The 16776-nt window shown below is 40.6% G+C and overlaps 1 protein-coding gene across 1 annotated transcript in view; it reads left to right on the top strand.

The window, feature by feature from the left end:
- chrm2 (cholinergic receptor muscarinic 2) overlaps nucleotides 1–16776 on the top strand; it is a 69277-nt gene that overhangs the window by 16751 nt on the left and 35750 nt on the right. Inside the window, exon 2 of the mRNA XM_022749257.1 lies at nucleotides 10940–11092. The gene's annotated coding sequence lies outside the window, so the exon portion shown is untranslated. The remainder of the gene's footprint in view (nucleotides 1–10939; nucleotides 11093–16776) is intronic.

Here is a 16776-nt window from a genome sequence, read left to right as displayed (position 1 = left end):
CCCTTGAAATCGCTCCGGAAAATGGCTGCAGTGTGAAGACAGGAATTGGTAACGGAGGTTGGAGGTGGGGGGGGGGGGGGTTGTATGGTAATGGTTCATTGGTTGTGTATGTAACCAGCAAGAGCAAGGTCAGAGTATGGAGAAAATGTCATGTTCCCATGAAGGAAATGTGTTTATCATTATCATTTCAAAGTTTTCTTGGGAAATATGAAAGCACTTCATAAACTTGACATCCAGCAAACACTAACAGACTTATGGCAGAGAAGAAGAGGAGTATGAAGAAGGGGGTGTGGAGAAAAGAGTGACCAATAACCTAGTTACAAAATCAGCATGCAATCACATTTTTTTTTTTCTCCTGGTAGCGGGAGTGAGAACAGGTCTGACTGCCATCCAGCTGACAGCGGAAGTTTTCATTTCCGAGCTTGACTAATTCATTATAAAGCCATTTGAGTGTCAGAACTCTCTCGTTGTTAGAACTGGAATCTGAGAAAGAAGAAACTGCTGACTATAGGAAATAACAATTTCAGACTTGACCGCGGCGGAGGTAAAAAATGCAAAATGCATCTCGTTAGGAATTCACTTCACTTCCCCCACGTAGGCTGAGCGATTCAATTTGTCTGAAGCTCCCACCAACTTACACAACTTAACATAACAAAATAAACAGATCTGTGATAAGAAATACTCATTAATCAAGCCGATGCAGCAATGGAACCTGCGCGGCATCTATTTTCTTTTCAGGAGTTTACTCCGTTTTTTTTTTTTTTTTTTTTTAAACTCAAAGTTGCAGGAACAAATATGCAAATCTGTTTGAAGGGAAAGCATCGTCGGGCGCTTTCATAAGACCGGCTGGCGGGACACAATACGTGGTCAAATGTTAAAGTTATCAGTGGAGTGCAGAAGTGAAGGAGCCTCTTCACTACTCTGCTTTCCACACCTGCACTGAAAGATTTCAATTCACTGGCAAAGCCCTCTATGACAGCGCGCAGCCATTCTGCTGGGCTGAGATAAAACATAACGCTAAAAAATAAAAGTTAAATTATCAATTCCAAAGAAACGCCTGGGTATTAATCTGGAGCAGGGCTGTCGGATGGTACCTCCCAGAGGATTGCAAGATGATTTGCAGAGGGATTTAGTAGATGATTCACCACCTGTGAAAAAAGTTATATACCAATACTTTATAAAATACAAATGTCTTATCATGTTGTTAATTCATTGTTAAGTTTGTACAGTGAATATGTGCAGTCTCGAGGCTTTGTTCATGAATATAAGCTAAAATTGTCTGCAAATGAGAGAAATTATTCTATTTCAGTCACACCGTGCTCCTGCAATCTGTGGACACAGTTCTGTTTAGGCTTCACGATCAAGGAACATGAAGGGGGACTGATGTGCTGAGATCAGACTCATAGTGATAAATGATCTTTCCCAACTTTCTCGACATGCATTGTTGAGGCAAAGTGCCAGGGATGGTTTTTGTATCAGGTGAAGTAAACCTGGGAAACATTCACTGTCACTCGGCAGTGAAGGAGAACTCCGTCTTTCTCCTTCCCAATCAGGAGGTGATGAGTGTGTGTGTGGGGGTGAGCAACATAAATGTGTGTGAAGGGGGCTAATCTTGCACCCACAGGTGTAATTAATTCAGACCCATCCTCAGTTGTCATAGTCAAATGGCTCCAGTTCACTGAAATGAAATAAAAACATCTTCACTCTTTCATTTCACTCTGGCAGTTGAGCATAGAACTTCTTCATATGTGGGTGAAAATCATGAAACATGTCTCGTAAAGTTGTCAAACTATGTTAAAGAAGGCAAAAAAAAAAATTCCTGACATTATAGTCTTTTGCTTGGGACGTCTTGAGCTGTCCCAGATGCTGCTTCTTCTATGACACACCACATGGGATAAGATGAGCTATTTCTGTCCTACAAAATAAAACACACACACACAAACCAAAACACTGGGTTAAGACAGGAGCCTAACTTGAGTCTCTGTTTTATATGTATAAAAACAAAACAAACTTAGATGTGCTCCAAAAGCAGCTGTCACATTTACGGCACTCTGATATCTACCCAGCCAATGACAGAGCACTAAATCAAGTGAAAGCTAGCTTGCGAGATAGCTACAGCTAGTTTTGGGTAAAGCTAAATTTAGGCTTAATTTGTATTATTTTTTCCCCAGACTGTTATTTGTAATTTCCTGGTAATTCAGTTTATTTCACACAACTAAGCTTGCTAGCTATCCATGATTGAGGATAAGAAAAAAACAATATAAAGATAGCTAATCCCATTCTTAAAGTAGTTTAACAGAATATCACTAAATGCAATTCATGTGGTTTCAACTACGTATTTTAACATATTGTAACTGATTTCAGTAGTTTATCCAAAGGCAGAGCCACATCTGAATTTTTTTATATTTTCTACTTGGGTAAAATAATCAGTGTAAACTTATATTGAGTGAAAGAATTCCTTTTTATCTGTTATGCCCATGCAGCCAGAATACGCTTTAACCACTTTCTCTTAACTTCACTGCATCTGCCATTTTCAAGGGTTGAGTTGTCAAACCCGATGCTTATTTTCAATCTCGACGCCATCATGGGACTGATGTTGTGTAGCCTGAATTTGCCATAACACATTTTCCTTCATCCATGCTTGCTCAAGAAGAAGTGAACATAAAAACTGTACTGTACACTTGTAAACACCATGCTCGTGCTTTACCCCATGGGATCAAGCAATAAATTGGAAACAACAAACTCGACTGCCTGTGGTCTGAAATGGCTCCCTGTGCTTCATTGCATATGCAGTACCGTCCACATTCCCTCACAAACATGGATGTTAGAATTTCATTCCGGCTGCCATTACATGCAAATTTCTGAAAAGGACAAGAAAAGTATCTGCAATCCCTAAAATTAACATTTGATAAAGGGATTTATCGGCTTCACGTCACATTCTTACTTCTTCAAAAAAATATTACTCATAATCCTCCAATAGGATTATGGTGATCGAGAGTAGTAGAAATGTACCTTTTCAGCCGTGCTGAAACCAGATGGAACGTCCCACAAAATTTATGTAAGAAGGACAACAAATTTACATAAGAAATGACAAATTAAATCCCTGCTTCTGCAATAGAGCCACCAACAGAATTTTCAGAAAGAGCAAATAACTTCCACTAATATCTGCTTAACCTGCATTCCTGTGCTTTTCTTTGTAGATGTATCCCCTGCTGTCCGACTTCTTGTGAAAGGAATCTATAATTTAAGCAACTCTCCACTAAAAAAAAAAAAAAAAAAAATCGTCCTTTGTGAATTTAATTACAGAATATCATGCGATTTCACATCTATCTTTTACGGTATGGAGAAAAAAGACCACTGAAGTCTCTAACAAAGCCCTTAACAAGCTTTCAAAATTCAGGCCCAGACATGTATGATTAAAAACACCCAATGGCATTTTATGAAAAGGTCCAGCAAGTTGCCATCAAGATAACAGTTAAATCAAAGCACAGTGGAATTTCATCTTATCTCCTTGGGGAGGGATTTCTTTGGAGCCTCTGATTGGCTGTAATGTGCAAAGTTAACCTTTATGTGATCCACACCGAGTGTTTATTCAAATGTTAACCTCTCTGTAGCCAGATAACCTTCGCTCTGTTTGCTCTGAAGCCTCGCCCTGAACTTTTAGCCCAAATCTTTTTCATCCTTTTTTTTGTGAAAATCTGAGCCTGGCCGAGAAAGTGATTTCCAGTGAAGAGAAGATGACCTGTGTAAAAAAAAAAAAAAAATTTAAATTTTCAATAGCGTGGATTGGAACAGCTGATAGAATGAATTTCTATAAATATGCAGGTGGTGCTTTTTGTCAAGGGGCAATGACTAAATTAGACTGCTTATCATTTATGCACAGGGAAAAAAGTTATATAACAGATTAATGTCTGCAGCTTGAACATTTGCTGGTGCATTTTAAATCTCTGACTCCACATCAGTTTTTTTATTGAACTTGTTTATCTGAGTGCACGCGCACACACACACACACACACACACACACACACACACACACACACACACACACACACAACCTTAATCTCAAGTAAATACTTCCTCATCTGCAGGTTTTTGATCTCATTTCACCAGCCCTAGAGGTATAACAAACAAATTCATGCTATTCGGTTTATTTGTTCTTCATTTTCACTTAGTGACAGCCTGACACAGTGAACATGCATTTGTTCAACTCAAAAAACGAGGTGCAACAATTGGGGAAAACTAAAAATCCAAACTCTTAATGTGTCGTTGTTGGCGGAAACATCAGAGGCTTCTCTCTTCTCTGTGGTTGCATCCTGGTTAAAAAACAGCAGCATACTTCAAGTGTAGTGAAGCCTCAAACTCATTACAATATCATTATATTCTGATGATATCTATACAGAAACCATGCTGCGTTATTCAAAGAAATTAATAAACATGGCAGTGATAAACAGTGTAACTGCATAAGTCAGAAGAATGCATTTGGAAATGTGATTAGCAGCGGTGGAAGAAGTGTTTACATCCTTTACTTAAATAAAAAATAATATACAAATATGTAAATGTAGTGACACAGTTTCCTTTCTGTCTTCACTTTGAGTCACTATGACAACAGGAGTTTCAGAGCGGAGCCGAAGTGAAAAGTCTGTCCGATGATATACTATTCAGCGTTGTGATGTGATGCTACCAACAGATTAGCCTTTCAACTCAAACTTCAGTTCATATTGGGAGCTGGAGTCGACACAAGTCACAGCCACAAAACTGAGGATCTGGCTTTAGAGAGGATCTGAATTTAAAGAGGTTAAACAACAACAAGCTGAAGACAGGGCTAAAGAGATACTGTCAGCAAGAGCTGCAGAGATTATACTTCACAGCAAAATATGCATCTCAACTCCAAGAATTAGGAAAAGTTGGAAGAAACAGAAGAGCAACAGTGAAAACCTGCGAAGGCTGCCTTCAGAAGTTAAAAATAAAAACCAATATTTCAACGAAGCTGATGCATGATGACTCAAGCAACAAGATAAGGAAATATATTCCCTGACAGGAAAAATGTTTGACCTTCAGAGATTCACTTCTACGCAAATAAAGCAGAACGAGGAGGTGAGAAGGCAAAGGAAAGAAAACCTTGGAAATACGTTGTAAAGACGGTATTTGATTGCTACACAATGAAGTGGGATGTGAAGATAAGAGTGTTGGGTTATTACCTAGCCATCAATCTGATTTTGAACTGGTGCTGGATCCACTGTCCACTGGTGATGAACATCATCAACCAGACTGATGGTGGGAAAGGAGGAAAAGAAGGCCAATAAGCCAACCACAGAACGGATTAAATCTTTAATGGAGGGAAAACACTGACCAGCTGACTCACACGTCACATGACCACACTGCCTGAAGGACCTCTAACCTTCAACCACATGTTAACCGTGACTCCAACTGGATCATTACTGAATCAATTAAGGCGAACGCAGACTTTTAACTTTAATTTTGTAACTACAATGGTGCTACTTTTAACTACTTTATCTAATGTCAGGTAGCTTATTATATAAGATGAGCTTTCCATTTGAAGGATTATGAAGTATGAAGATTTACCAGTCCTGGATTTTTGAGGCTGTCTTTATTATTCAAAATCAAAAACAAATTCAAATTTGTTTCCTGAAGTATTCCTTAATTTTTTACAATATGTATTATGAAGGAACCATACATTTAAAAGACAACTCTGCTTGGTGCTTTCTGGTCGACAAACATGTCAGATATCATCATTATCTCCAATGTCCACTGGAAAAACAAACATCCATAAAGACACTCTTTTTAACTTCTGAAATTTGTTGTTTTTAGTTGTCCTCAGTATCAAAGTAATCCAGTCATATTAGTTGTACATCCGTGGGTACACTGCAAACAGGAACTGCTAAAAGCTAAGTGGGCATACTTTTAATGGTGCCAATTTGCAAACATGTAAACAAATATAAGCTAAAGAAGAAGAAAAAAAGACTTTGAAAACTACATGCATAAAGAAACACAGCAATACTGTAAAGTAGAAACGCCTCAAAAATGCACTGTTTGATTAAACCTAAAGGTTAACAGGGCAATTGGCGCAGATGATTTGTTACCGAATGGCAAAACCCTCTTATGCACTTTATCCAAATAACCTTGCTCGCTCCCTAATTAGCGCTGTCAGCTCTGAGAGGGACCGTGTTGCGGGTGTGCTGCAGCAAGAGAGGACTGTAGGAAGGCAGACGGCAGTGCAAATATCTAAGTAAACTCCCTGGTCTAATAACACGATCCTTCTGCCCTGAGGTTAAACAGACCCACTAATCACTCACTTTGTTTGGTTTGGGTTTTGCATTCATCTAGGCAGCACCCACAAGCGACGGACGTCCGTGCCTTCGCTCCTCTGCCGTTCTTGTGTCTCTCAAGCTTTAAAATTAGGCTAAATACATGAATGCAGAAACATCTGCCCACTGAAAATAAGTGATGAGTACATATACACATTTAATAAACGCTGGCACTTGTTCGTGCATGTTTAATGACTGGTTATGTGGATTTCTTGATCAATCAGAGCAGACATGCTTTACCAGCAGACCATGCATATAGATCCATCATATATACTGACGCATAGGTCTCAGATATTCTAAAGAGATGCGGCGTCATGGGAAGATTGATGCATTGGCTTATAAATAGGCTGACAGCCAGCCTTTCAGACTGTTACACAATCAAGCTTTTTTATCCAGACACATGCCCCCCCTGCTGGGATGTTGGCTGAGAGCAGATAATGAAGCGCCAGTGGAGATGTCCACTGAGATCTATGACCAGGTTTACACTTGGAGAAGCAACCCCTCCCCCCTTTTCCTTCCAATCATAATGCTGATGTTGCAATAAAACAGCAGCCCACACTTGCAGGAGGGCCCCAGCAGTTGCAGTCAGGGGACACCAAGTACTAGGAAATTGCATTACAGACATTCCCCTCAGAGTATTTAAAAATGGAAACACTGGAAGGCTTGTTTTATTGCTTGTGCTTTTCGAAGAGGTCTCTCCAAAGTGCTTCCGACAGTTCATAGCAGTGTGAACATGTTTTTGTTATAAGACAGTTACAACTGCGCTCTTAGGGGGATCTCGTGGAGATGCAGAAGTCATCAGACATAAAACAGCAATCTCACAGAGGGGTTGTCTGAGGTCAAGTTGTGATAAGTGAAAATGTGATATGAATGGTTTCATCACTAGATATCAAATCTTGCTTGGCGAGTACCTTTTCTCATTTTCCATAACCTGGATGCCACATCTTTTTTCTGTCTACACTTCTCTGCTTAATATTCATAATAAAAAAGCAAGACCATTTGAAGAGCCTTCAAATGGCTTAAGCCTCAGTCAGGCGACCTGCAGTCTTAAGGTACCCATCATTAGGTTTATCTATTGCTCCAGGCCCCTTACTTGTTAAGAGGTAATTTTCAAACAAAGGAAATGCATCAGATTAAAGGAGTTTTGGTATCGCTATGTAGCCAGCGTTAGCATTGACAGCTGTTTGCTTACCAGTGTAGAACAAACAAGTTGCAAGTTCAGCATCAAACTTCATTCCTTTACTCGCCAGGAGCTGTCTCCAGCGGTGGAAACCAACAGCAATGTTAACTCTTATGTTTATCCTGTCTTTCTTCCACCGATGCTAACATGCAAACTAGCTAGTCTCGTCACTTTCATGTGGCGGCTCATTGCAGCCTCCAATCTGCCCTGAAGACGTAGCGCTACTCAGTGTGCGTATTATAACCGCTTGTATTGTAAACACAATGATGGCTGAGGCTCTTGACAATCACCACCACCCATTCCTGGCAAGAAACCACATTCGGCAGCAGAGAAAACTTAAAAATACCCCCTTTATAGAGAAACCGTTATTTCAGTATTTCGGGTAAACACTGCATAAATTTGAGAGATAAGTTTCAAGATTAGGCAGACCATCAATATGTATACTGAAGGTGCCTGGAGACAAAGGGGTAAAGAACAAAATCTGATTGTCCACACAATAACTGGAATAAGTAAATTTAGTTTTGCGATCCCAGCCACAAAATATGAACTCAGTGATATCTGTGTAGTTAAGGAATTTTCTTTTAAATTGTGAAAATAGCACATTAAACAATAGTTCTGGCTTCTTGAGCTAAAAGCCAACGCTCTAACCAGCTGACAATCATCTCTCAGCCAGCAAGTTACAAATCTCATTCCCATATATCTTTACGGGGCTTAGACACATTTCGGGATTTTATGGTCCACGTAGCGTCTGAGCAGTTCAGCAAGCATGCTCCCTACCAAACATTTAGTGCTCCTCAGTGATGACAGTGTTCTGTACAGGTCAGTCACTTTATTTAATAAGACCCCCTCCCCCTCGCCCTCCCTAGAGGCTGAGGTAATTCTTTGGAGATTAAGGTGATAGAGTGTGGATAAAGACAGCCGCCTGGGTCAAGCTGTGCCCAGGGAGAACCTACGCTGTTCCTTATAACCTTGGTGGACATTTTTTACTGTCACACATAAAGTGAAGTCCACTGCCTTGAGCGGTGAAGGAACTTATCTTAGGTCATGCCACCCTGCAGCCAGTCAGTGTGCAGTATATCTCATCTGTATGTTAAGCCTTAAAGCATATTTGTTGAGATTGCTCAGATTTGCTCGTGGGGGAATTAACTGCCTGACGATGAAGGAGATTGCAATCCACGTACAAAGCTGCGTATTAGGTATTTTAAACTCTTATCATCTGACAATTTTATGAATAATTTTCATCATCTCATAATGTGGCAGAATTGCTAGGAGCCTTCAAATCCTCTTCCTACATGATTAGAGAACATTGAAGTACATTTATGTTTATGCAATGTCTGATCAGTCTCACTGGTTTTCCGTATTAGCATAATAAATGAATTAGAGCACCAGAGACAAAGATTATTAGGCAGATTTTCACCACGAGGGAAATCACTTGGACAATGTATTGTCTAACTATGTGAGACAACAGCGATGCGTCACACAGCCTCAATGTGTTTCAACCTCCAGCTTTCCCCAAGTTCTTCGCTCGCTAAAGCTATGCTAATTTTTGCATTCTGACGAAACGACCTTCATTTCCCCAAGGCAGCTGTGTCATTTCAAAAGTGTGGGGGCCTCTGTGATCTCTCCACTGTCTTGTGCTCTGTGATTAGTCATAACAGTGAATGGCATTCTGCAGACAGTAATGGCTAATATGTCCATGCAGCAACATGCCATAAACACAAGTTGTTATCATTACATCTCTTCACCAGCACGGACTGGCTTAGTGTACTAAACACTGCAGCCTCGGGGTTTATCCCTTTTATCAGCTGCTCCCGCCTTTCGCTCAGCTTCACCAGGTCAAGTTCTCTGCCTTCAGTTCAAAAGCAGGTGTGACATTGTTTCGTTCTTGCTCTTCATATGCTGAAGACATAAACAGCGGCTCGTTAAGAGTTGTTTCTAATAAGCGTGCAAGGCTTGGTTAAAGAGATTTCTCTACTACTTTGGTTTCCGCAAGGTGCTCTGCCTGAAATTTGCATTTAAACATGAGGTGTGCTTGTTAGTGGCTCATCTGGAAATATGAGTGAGAGTGCTGCAGCACTCAGGGATAATGGTCTCAGAGGGCTGTGGCTTCCCTACAGGGTGCTGCACGTATGGTGAACTTAGCCCACATTCATTTACATTGGAGGCAGAGCCACCATCATTTTCTTGATTGTCGTGCAGGACGTGTACATTATGTATCTTGGGTTAACAGGTCTACAGGGACTGAGGACTGCATAATTTACAGAGTGAGGACTGTAACCTAAATCCCCAGTCGAAAATTGTGATGTTTTCCTACCCTTGAAGCGACATCACTGGCTTCTAACCGTGGATGACCAGTGAAGAATCCCAAGGAAATACAATGATATCTAATGTCAATGTTTAGTAGGAATGCAGGAAATTAAGTGTCTTTAAAGTATCAATGTGGACAACATGTAGGAAGGACTTTCAGGGCAGATGTTGGTGTTCATGTCACATTCCTACAAGAAACGTCATGTTTTTTTTAACCTAGCCACAATCTTGCTTGCTTGAATTTTAAGCAAGTGTTTTAATTGGTTAACCTTGACCATACATGTTCCCAAACATTTGAGGAAATGTTTGACATTTTGGGAAATACACTTCTTTACTTTCTTGCCGAAGGCTAGACAAGCTCAAGACTCATATCTTTGCATTAGATATAAAGCTACAGCCAGGAGATTGTTAGCTTATTGCAGAGACTGCAAAACTCTGTGTAAAACCAAAACCTATTGACTTTAAACATGTTGACTACACAAATATAATATGTTAGGGAACTTTAAAAGGTGGTGTTCTGTTACCTTTGGACAGATCCAGGTTAGCTGTTTCTTCTGTTTTTAAGCCTTTATGGTAAGCTAAGCTAATTGACTCCTGACTGCAACTTCATATTTAACAGACAGGTAGAGGAGAGGAGTGGTATCAGTCTTCTCAGCTAAATCTTGGCATCAGCATAAATATATTTTAAATATTCTTTGAAGAAGCGACATTTAAGTTGTGTTATTGCTGCGTTGCCAACATTAGCATTAACAGCTGTATACTTACCAGTCTTGCTTTAGCCGTGATTGCGTTATAGAGGTTATAATATGCCCTTTTAGCAGTGCTACTTCTTGAGGACAGACTGGACACTATATTGACTCGGTATCGGAAAGTGACGAGGCAGGCTAACCAACTTCGAACTAACTTCAGTAGAAGAAAAGACATGATAGAAATAGAAGCACAACAAGAGTTGGTGTTGCTGGAGACAGCTCTTGGCAATTAAAGGACTGAAGTTTGTTGTTGAACTTGTTTCCTATAGACGAGTAATGCTAACGTTGGCTATGTAGCATTAGCAAAACTATCCAGCACCACCTCTGTCCATTGCTCATTCCTACTGACCTTTTTTCTTCTTTTTTTCCCCCCACAGTGGCCATGGCTATTAACCATGAAGCTGGAGCCTAACATGTCCATCGCTTCCTCCTTCTGTCAAAAAAAGCTTCTCTGGTGCTACATTGAACATACACTCTTTGAATATGCCATCCAAGTGCGAGAAAGCCCAACGGACTGCTTAACACCTGCTGTAAGTACCAACACTCTCTGACTTCCAGTGTTTGAGTGTTTACTCATGACACTCAAACCAAGTCAAATCCAAAAAGACATAAACCCATCCTCCTTCTGAGTGAGTCATTTCCAAATCGTGCCTCCTCTGTTCAAATACTTAGGTATCGCACTTACGCTCTGTACACATGGATAACATATTTACATTTCTTTAATTTTATTTGAAAAGAGTTATGTCTAACTTGATATATTGTTCGCCACGCTGTGGGTTATTGCCTGCAATGAATTTCAATTTACCTCCAAAATCATGGCAGATTGAAATTTATGTACACACAAATGACATATTTACATACTGCATATCCTCTAAAGCTGAAATCACTTCACCAAGTCTGACAGGTAGCATTAATTATTATAAATATATTCATCATACATCTGAAATAATGTGCTCATTATGCATACAGGTAATTTGATAAATGTGTGGTACAATGTCAAATATCAGGTGGGGTTTTTTTTTTGTAGCTCTACCTATTACCTATATACCTAATTTCGTGCAATGAAGTCATAAAATGGCTTAACGCTAATGGTTGTATCATTGGACCATAAATACAGCATGTATATGTAACATCAGTATCAGTTAAGTTACAAGAGCTTGTCCTTCATCAGCTGATACAAATAAGATCATGACCCTGAAGTAAAGACCTTGAACACTGTCAGTGTCGTGATTCAGGAGAGAGTAGGGTGGGGTAATTGCATAAGGAAAATTCAGATAATATCAGGTAAGTAGTCATTCATAAGATATTGTATATACACAATATTGAGCTGCATACATCTTCATAGTACTTCTTTTACAATATTGTCCTTTTTAGAAGTGACTCACTTTTCTCATTTGAATCATTTAATTCAGTTTACTACTCACTATGTTTTCATATTTCTTCCTAAAGCCACATTAATCTATATTTTTATATGAACAAAAGATCAAATAAATGTGTGTATTCCTACCCAACTCTGCAGTTCCCCTAAATTTACAGAGCACTGAAGCATCCTTCACTTCATTGTTTTGCTTTTACCACTTGTAACTTTACTTTTCTGGTTCAGTCTTGGTGCTCTCAGCATCTTTCCAGTGACAGTTGGCTGCTGTTTGAAAAACAGCTCCGATAAACCCACTGTACACTACCTGCCCACCACAAAATTTAGCAAGCAGCTGGTGAACATAGTGGAGCATTTAGCAGCTGACGAGTCAGGTATTTCCCTCAGGACTTGGTGGAGACCAAAGCAGAGGCTAGACACAGAGCACCAAATGAATGCGAATGTTGCTCAGTGTTTCCTGGATGTGTAAATAGGCAACAGTTTGTTTTGCTGTTATGACCTTGATGTTGTCAATGCTACATTTGGGAATTGCCCCGCCCCCCCAAAAAAAAAAAAAAAAAATCTATTAATGCATCTTTAAGCTAAGTGACTGATTGGCATTCAAATGCACATCAGTATAGTGTACACATTAGTAAGCAATTGCATCTCTGAGATGGTGCTTCTGACTGTCTTTAGTTCAGACTCTGCGCTGCTTTGTTTGTTTTAGTCTAACAGCTCATAGACAATCCGTCTGCAGCAATATTATCTCATCGTGATCACTTCTGTCAGTTTTACATTCTTTTGACTGCGTGATGGCTGAGCTGACCCTGGTGCTTTCAGTCATCAGAGACTGGAGCTCCAATGTAAAAAGCACTAGTGAGTGCACGATGCTTGAAGTCTGGGTGATTCAGTATTAAATCCTTCTCCATTAGCTCCCCAGTTCAACATATTTGCATATTAGATCAGACAAGAATACATGTCTGCCCCTGCGGTTCATCCTCAGAAGTTCCAAAAGCCATCAGATCGGGTGTCACTCTGTCACGGCAGACAATCTCTGCAGACAAAAAGGACGTCATGTAAGGCAATGTGCGAGCACTTGATATCAACAACCTCACTTTTCACTCCGGGAGTGCGTGCTAGCATTATCAGCAGACATGGCGACTACACACACACACACACACACACACACACATATACACATATACACACACACCGCTGTTTGATGCTGTTCCACCAACAACACTGTCAAGCACTCTCCCTCTTCATCATAGCGATGCTGTCCAGAACCATATCTCAAATGGAGTTTCGGCTCTTTGAACTGAGATTGTGTATAAGTGTGTTTGTGTGTGTATATGTGTGTGTGCGTGTGCTCATTTCTCTGTCTTGCTGCATATCTGTGTCTCCCATTTGCATGCGGGTTCATGTCTCTTTGTGTATGTGCTCTTGTGTTTAAGTGACTGTATATTCATCTGTCTACTTTTTTTCTGAGTGTGTGTTTGTTCACATAACTCCCCCAAAGGACGATCAGGTCACTTCTGTGTCAAGCCAGCCAAATCCTTGGCACAGATTAACAGGAGAGGGCAACGCCAGCCTTTGAGGGCAAGAGCAGAGGGAGCAGTCGCATCAATTAGAAACCGGCAACCCGACCACCCAGCCCTACACTCACACTGGCTGGCTCAAGATAACAGAGTCCACACACTCACACGCGCGCACACACACACGCTCAGACAGATAGGCACACACACAGATGCACTCTCCGCATACCCACTCATAACTTGGTACCTAATACATATGCAACAGCGCACCAAACATCATCCATTAGCTGCAACAGGGGCCTGAGCGTGCTGCTACAAGTGTCAAATATGCATGAGGGAGTGGAGGTCTGTGTCTCATAATCCTCGAGGCAATTAATACAATCGTTTCCAGGGCCAAGCACCTAGATGCACATATCAAACCTCTCCCTGGGCTTGTTGAATTTTTTAGGTGGACTAATTTACAGGTACGTTGGCCAGAGGCTTGCTTTTATGGATTGGAGCCGTCGAGAAACAGACGGCTCGCCATACATTGAGAATTTTCTATAGTGATGTATGGGGCTGTGGGGAACACATTCAAGGTGGGAAACACTGCTGGAGATGCTGTGTTTAAAGATAAAAAACTCTTTGCTCTCCTAATTGTATTTTAGCACTAATTGAACAACTAAGCTGAGTTTAGTTTAAATTCAGGTTTAAAGGTCCCACATTGTATAGAGTGAGATTTCCATGTCTTTTTTTGATTATAAAGCAGGTCAGGACATTAAGATGGTTTTTGGTTCTTAAAACCACAAATATATCTTCTTATGGATCAACACTTCAGATGAAACACAGGAAAAGTGTAAAATATGGGACCTTTAAGTGATCAGTGATAATGATAATAATACACTGTAGCTGTTTCCAGAAACATTTCTGTTGAGTCCTGAACCATTTAACATTTACAACATACAAATGTGGTATTTGTAGACTTGACTGTCATGGAGAATTGCGTTGCTGATCCTGCAGAGATGCTCCTGCAGAGTGTGTTGTCGTCTTCAGTATATTGTAAAGCATTTAATTCTGCCAAGCTTTTGTGTGTGTGTGTGTGTGTGTGTGTGTGTGTTGCAGATGTTTTAGCCTCCAGTCAGATATTGACTGAAATGTTCAGCCTAGTGTGAGGAGAGGGGGGCTGGTATTCAGAGGCATTGGGGTTGGTGGAGAAGCAGTATTGATTGCACTTAAAGTGACAAGATTGAGGAGGCCCACTTTGACACGTTATCCCTATTGCCGCCAACAGACAAAGTGCGGGCCAGAGGAGCTGCGCCGATTGATTTCTGTGATCATGAATGGCCTGAGACCCATGAATCAGTCGTCCCAAGCTATGTGCTGCTTGAGAATAAGTCAACAATTTTTCATAGCACTGTGGTAATGTAAGGACTGGCAGCCTATTTGATTTAAAAGGACAAGTAAATACTGTGGTAATGAATGGGCCCCATGCACATTCTGACAAGTTGAAAAGTCCTCACAGCTCTGGCAATAATAACCCCGCGCGTAAAGCACGTAGACTGGTAGTATATTTAAGGCGGCAGGCATTGCGGGCAGCCGGTTCGGGCATCTATGGGATTTTGTTGTGCATAATTCACTGGCGAGGCAAGAAGGCTGATATAGCCTCTCCGCTTCTTATGATCATCCATCAGGTAGAATTGCTTTTTTCTAACATTAGCCTGTCAGCGAGAAATAACAAATGTAGCCATGCAGAGCAACACATGATTACAGGGTAATAATGCCCCGAGGTCAGGGGAATGTGACCTCATTCACAGCGGCTTGGTGATGGGAGCAAGTGAAATACTTGTCGCATTAGATGAAGAGTCACCGGGGAATGGCTCATCTTCATCTGAGGAGGCTGCTGTCAGGTGCCCCCGCACCCCCCATGCTGTAGTGAAATCATTGGAACTGCATGTTTCATATAATTGAAAACATGTCACTTTCACCGTGATGATGTTCTTATAAAAGAAAAATTAACTGGTTGAAAACTGGTCCTCCAACTTAGGTTTCTTCTCCCCACCCTCGGATACAGAGCGTTGCCAGCGGCATGCTTACCGGACCTCCGTCACCATGGTAACATAGATTATAATAGATTTAGGCACAAAATCTACTTGGTTAGGTTGAAGAAAAGATTCTGGTTTGGGTTAGAATAAGTATTTCCTTAAAGTAATAGGACTCTCGTCGTCATGGTTACAATATGAAAAATGTGGTTAAGGATGTTTTTTTCCACCCATCCATCCACTTCAGCCTCCTCCTAACATTGTTGCTCTTTATACTACCTCACCTGACTTCCTCCTTTGCTCCCGTTCTAATTAAAGCCACAATGTGTTGCCTCACAATAAAAACACAACTGTGGGTCGTAATAAGCTGCAGGCACAGACGACAGTTGTTCTAAAGCATGCAGGAGCGTGATTGAAAACATTTACATCACCTCTGTTTCTGGAGGGCTCCTTGACCACTTGTCAAAAAAATAAACAAAACACATATTTCCAATAGTGGAGGGCTATTTCAAGCCCCACATTTGCTCTGATTGATATTGTGCAAATCCATCAGAATAATCTTCCAGGAAATTGCACAGGGCTTTGCGGAGGGTCTATTCGAGATACGGGTGCACTCACGGGCTGAGCAGGAGTGAGAATGAGGAGGAAAATTAAGGGGAGGGCAAGACAGATGGAGCAAAAACCTGCACAGCTCAAGATGGATATTTTGATTATATATATATATTATATATTATATAAATAAATAATAAATAATATATAATATATATATATATATGCGTGGTCTGAGGAAAGGGAAAGCACAAAAATTAATAAGTAAACAACAAGATACAGTAATTGAATGGAGGAAGAGAGGGTGGGGTGGTGGGGGGGTGTTTGACATGCTTCAGTGATCTCACTTTCTTCCATCCCAGTGTTCCCTTTCCTGTGTGTCGCCTGCAGGTCTCTGGTTCCATGTGCTGCATAGCCAATTACCCATGAAAATAAGAGAGGGGAGAGCCGGTTGCAAGTGATTACACACACACACACACACACACACACGAAGCGACAAATGTTGTTCAATATATCGTAAAGAATTTTTTTTTTTGTGTAACGGCGCTTAGTGCTGTATCTTTATGAGAGCTGTATTATATTTTGTATCACAGCATTTAATCAAAAAACACTTTTTTTTACCTGCACCTAATATCGTCTTAAGTGAGAATAAAGCAGCAACAATAAACTGGGGAACTGGTTCATTGGATGATTTTTTCCCCCCTCTCTCTCTCTCTTTATTCGACATATAGTGAATGTCATAACAGGAGGCTCTGCAC

Source organism: Seriola dumerili, unplaced genomic scaffold (assembly GCF_002260705.1).
Source record: "Seriola dumerili isolate Sdu_G_001 unplaced genomic scaffold, Sdu_1.0 BDQW01000138.1, whole genome shotgun sequence".
NCBI classification, from domain to species: domain Eukaryota; kingdom Metazoa; phylum Chordata; class Actinopteri; order Carangiformes; family Carangidae; genus Seriola; species Seriola dumerili.
This window is presented reverse-complemented; position numbering and strand designations above follow the sequence as displayed.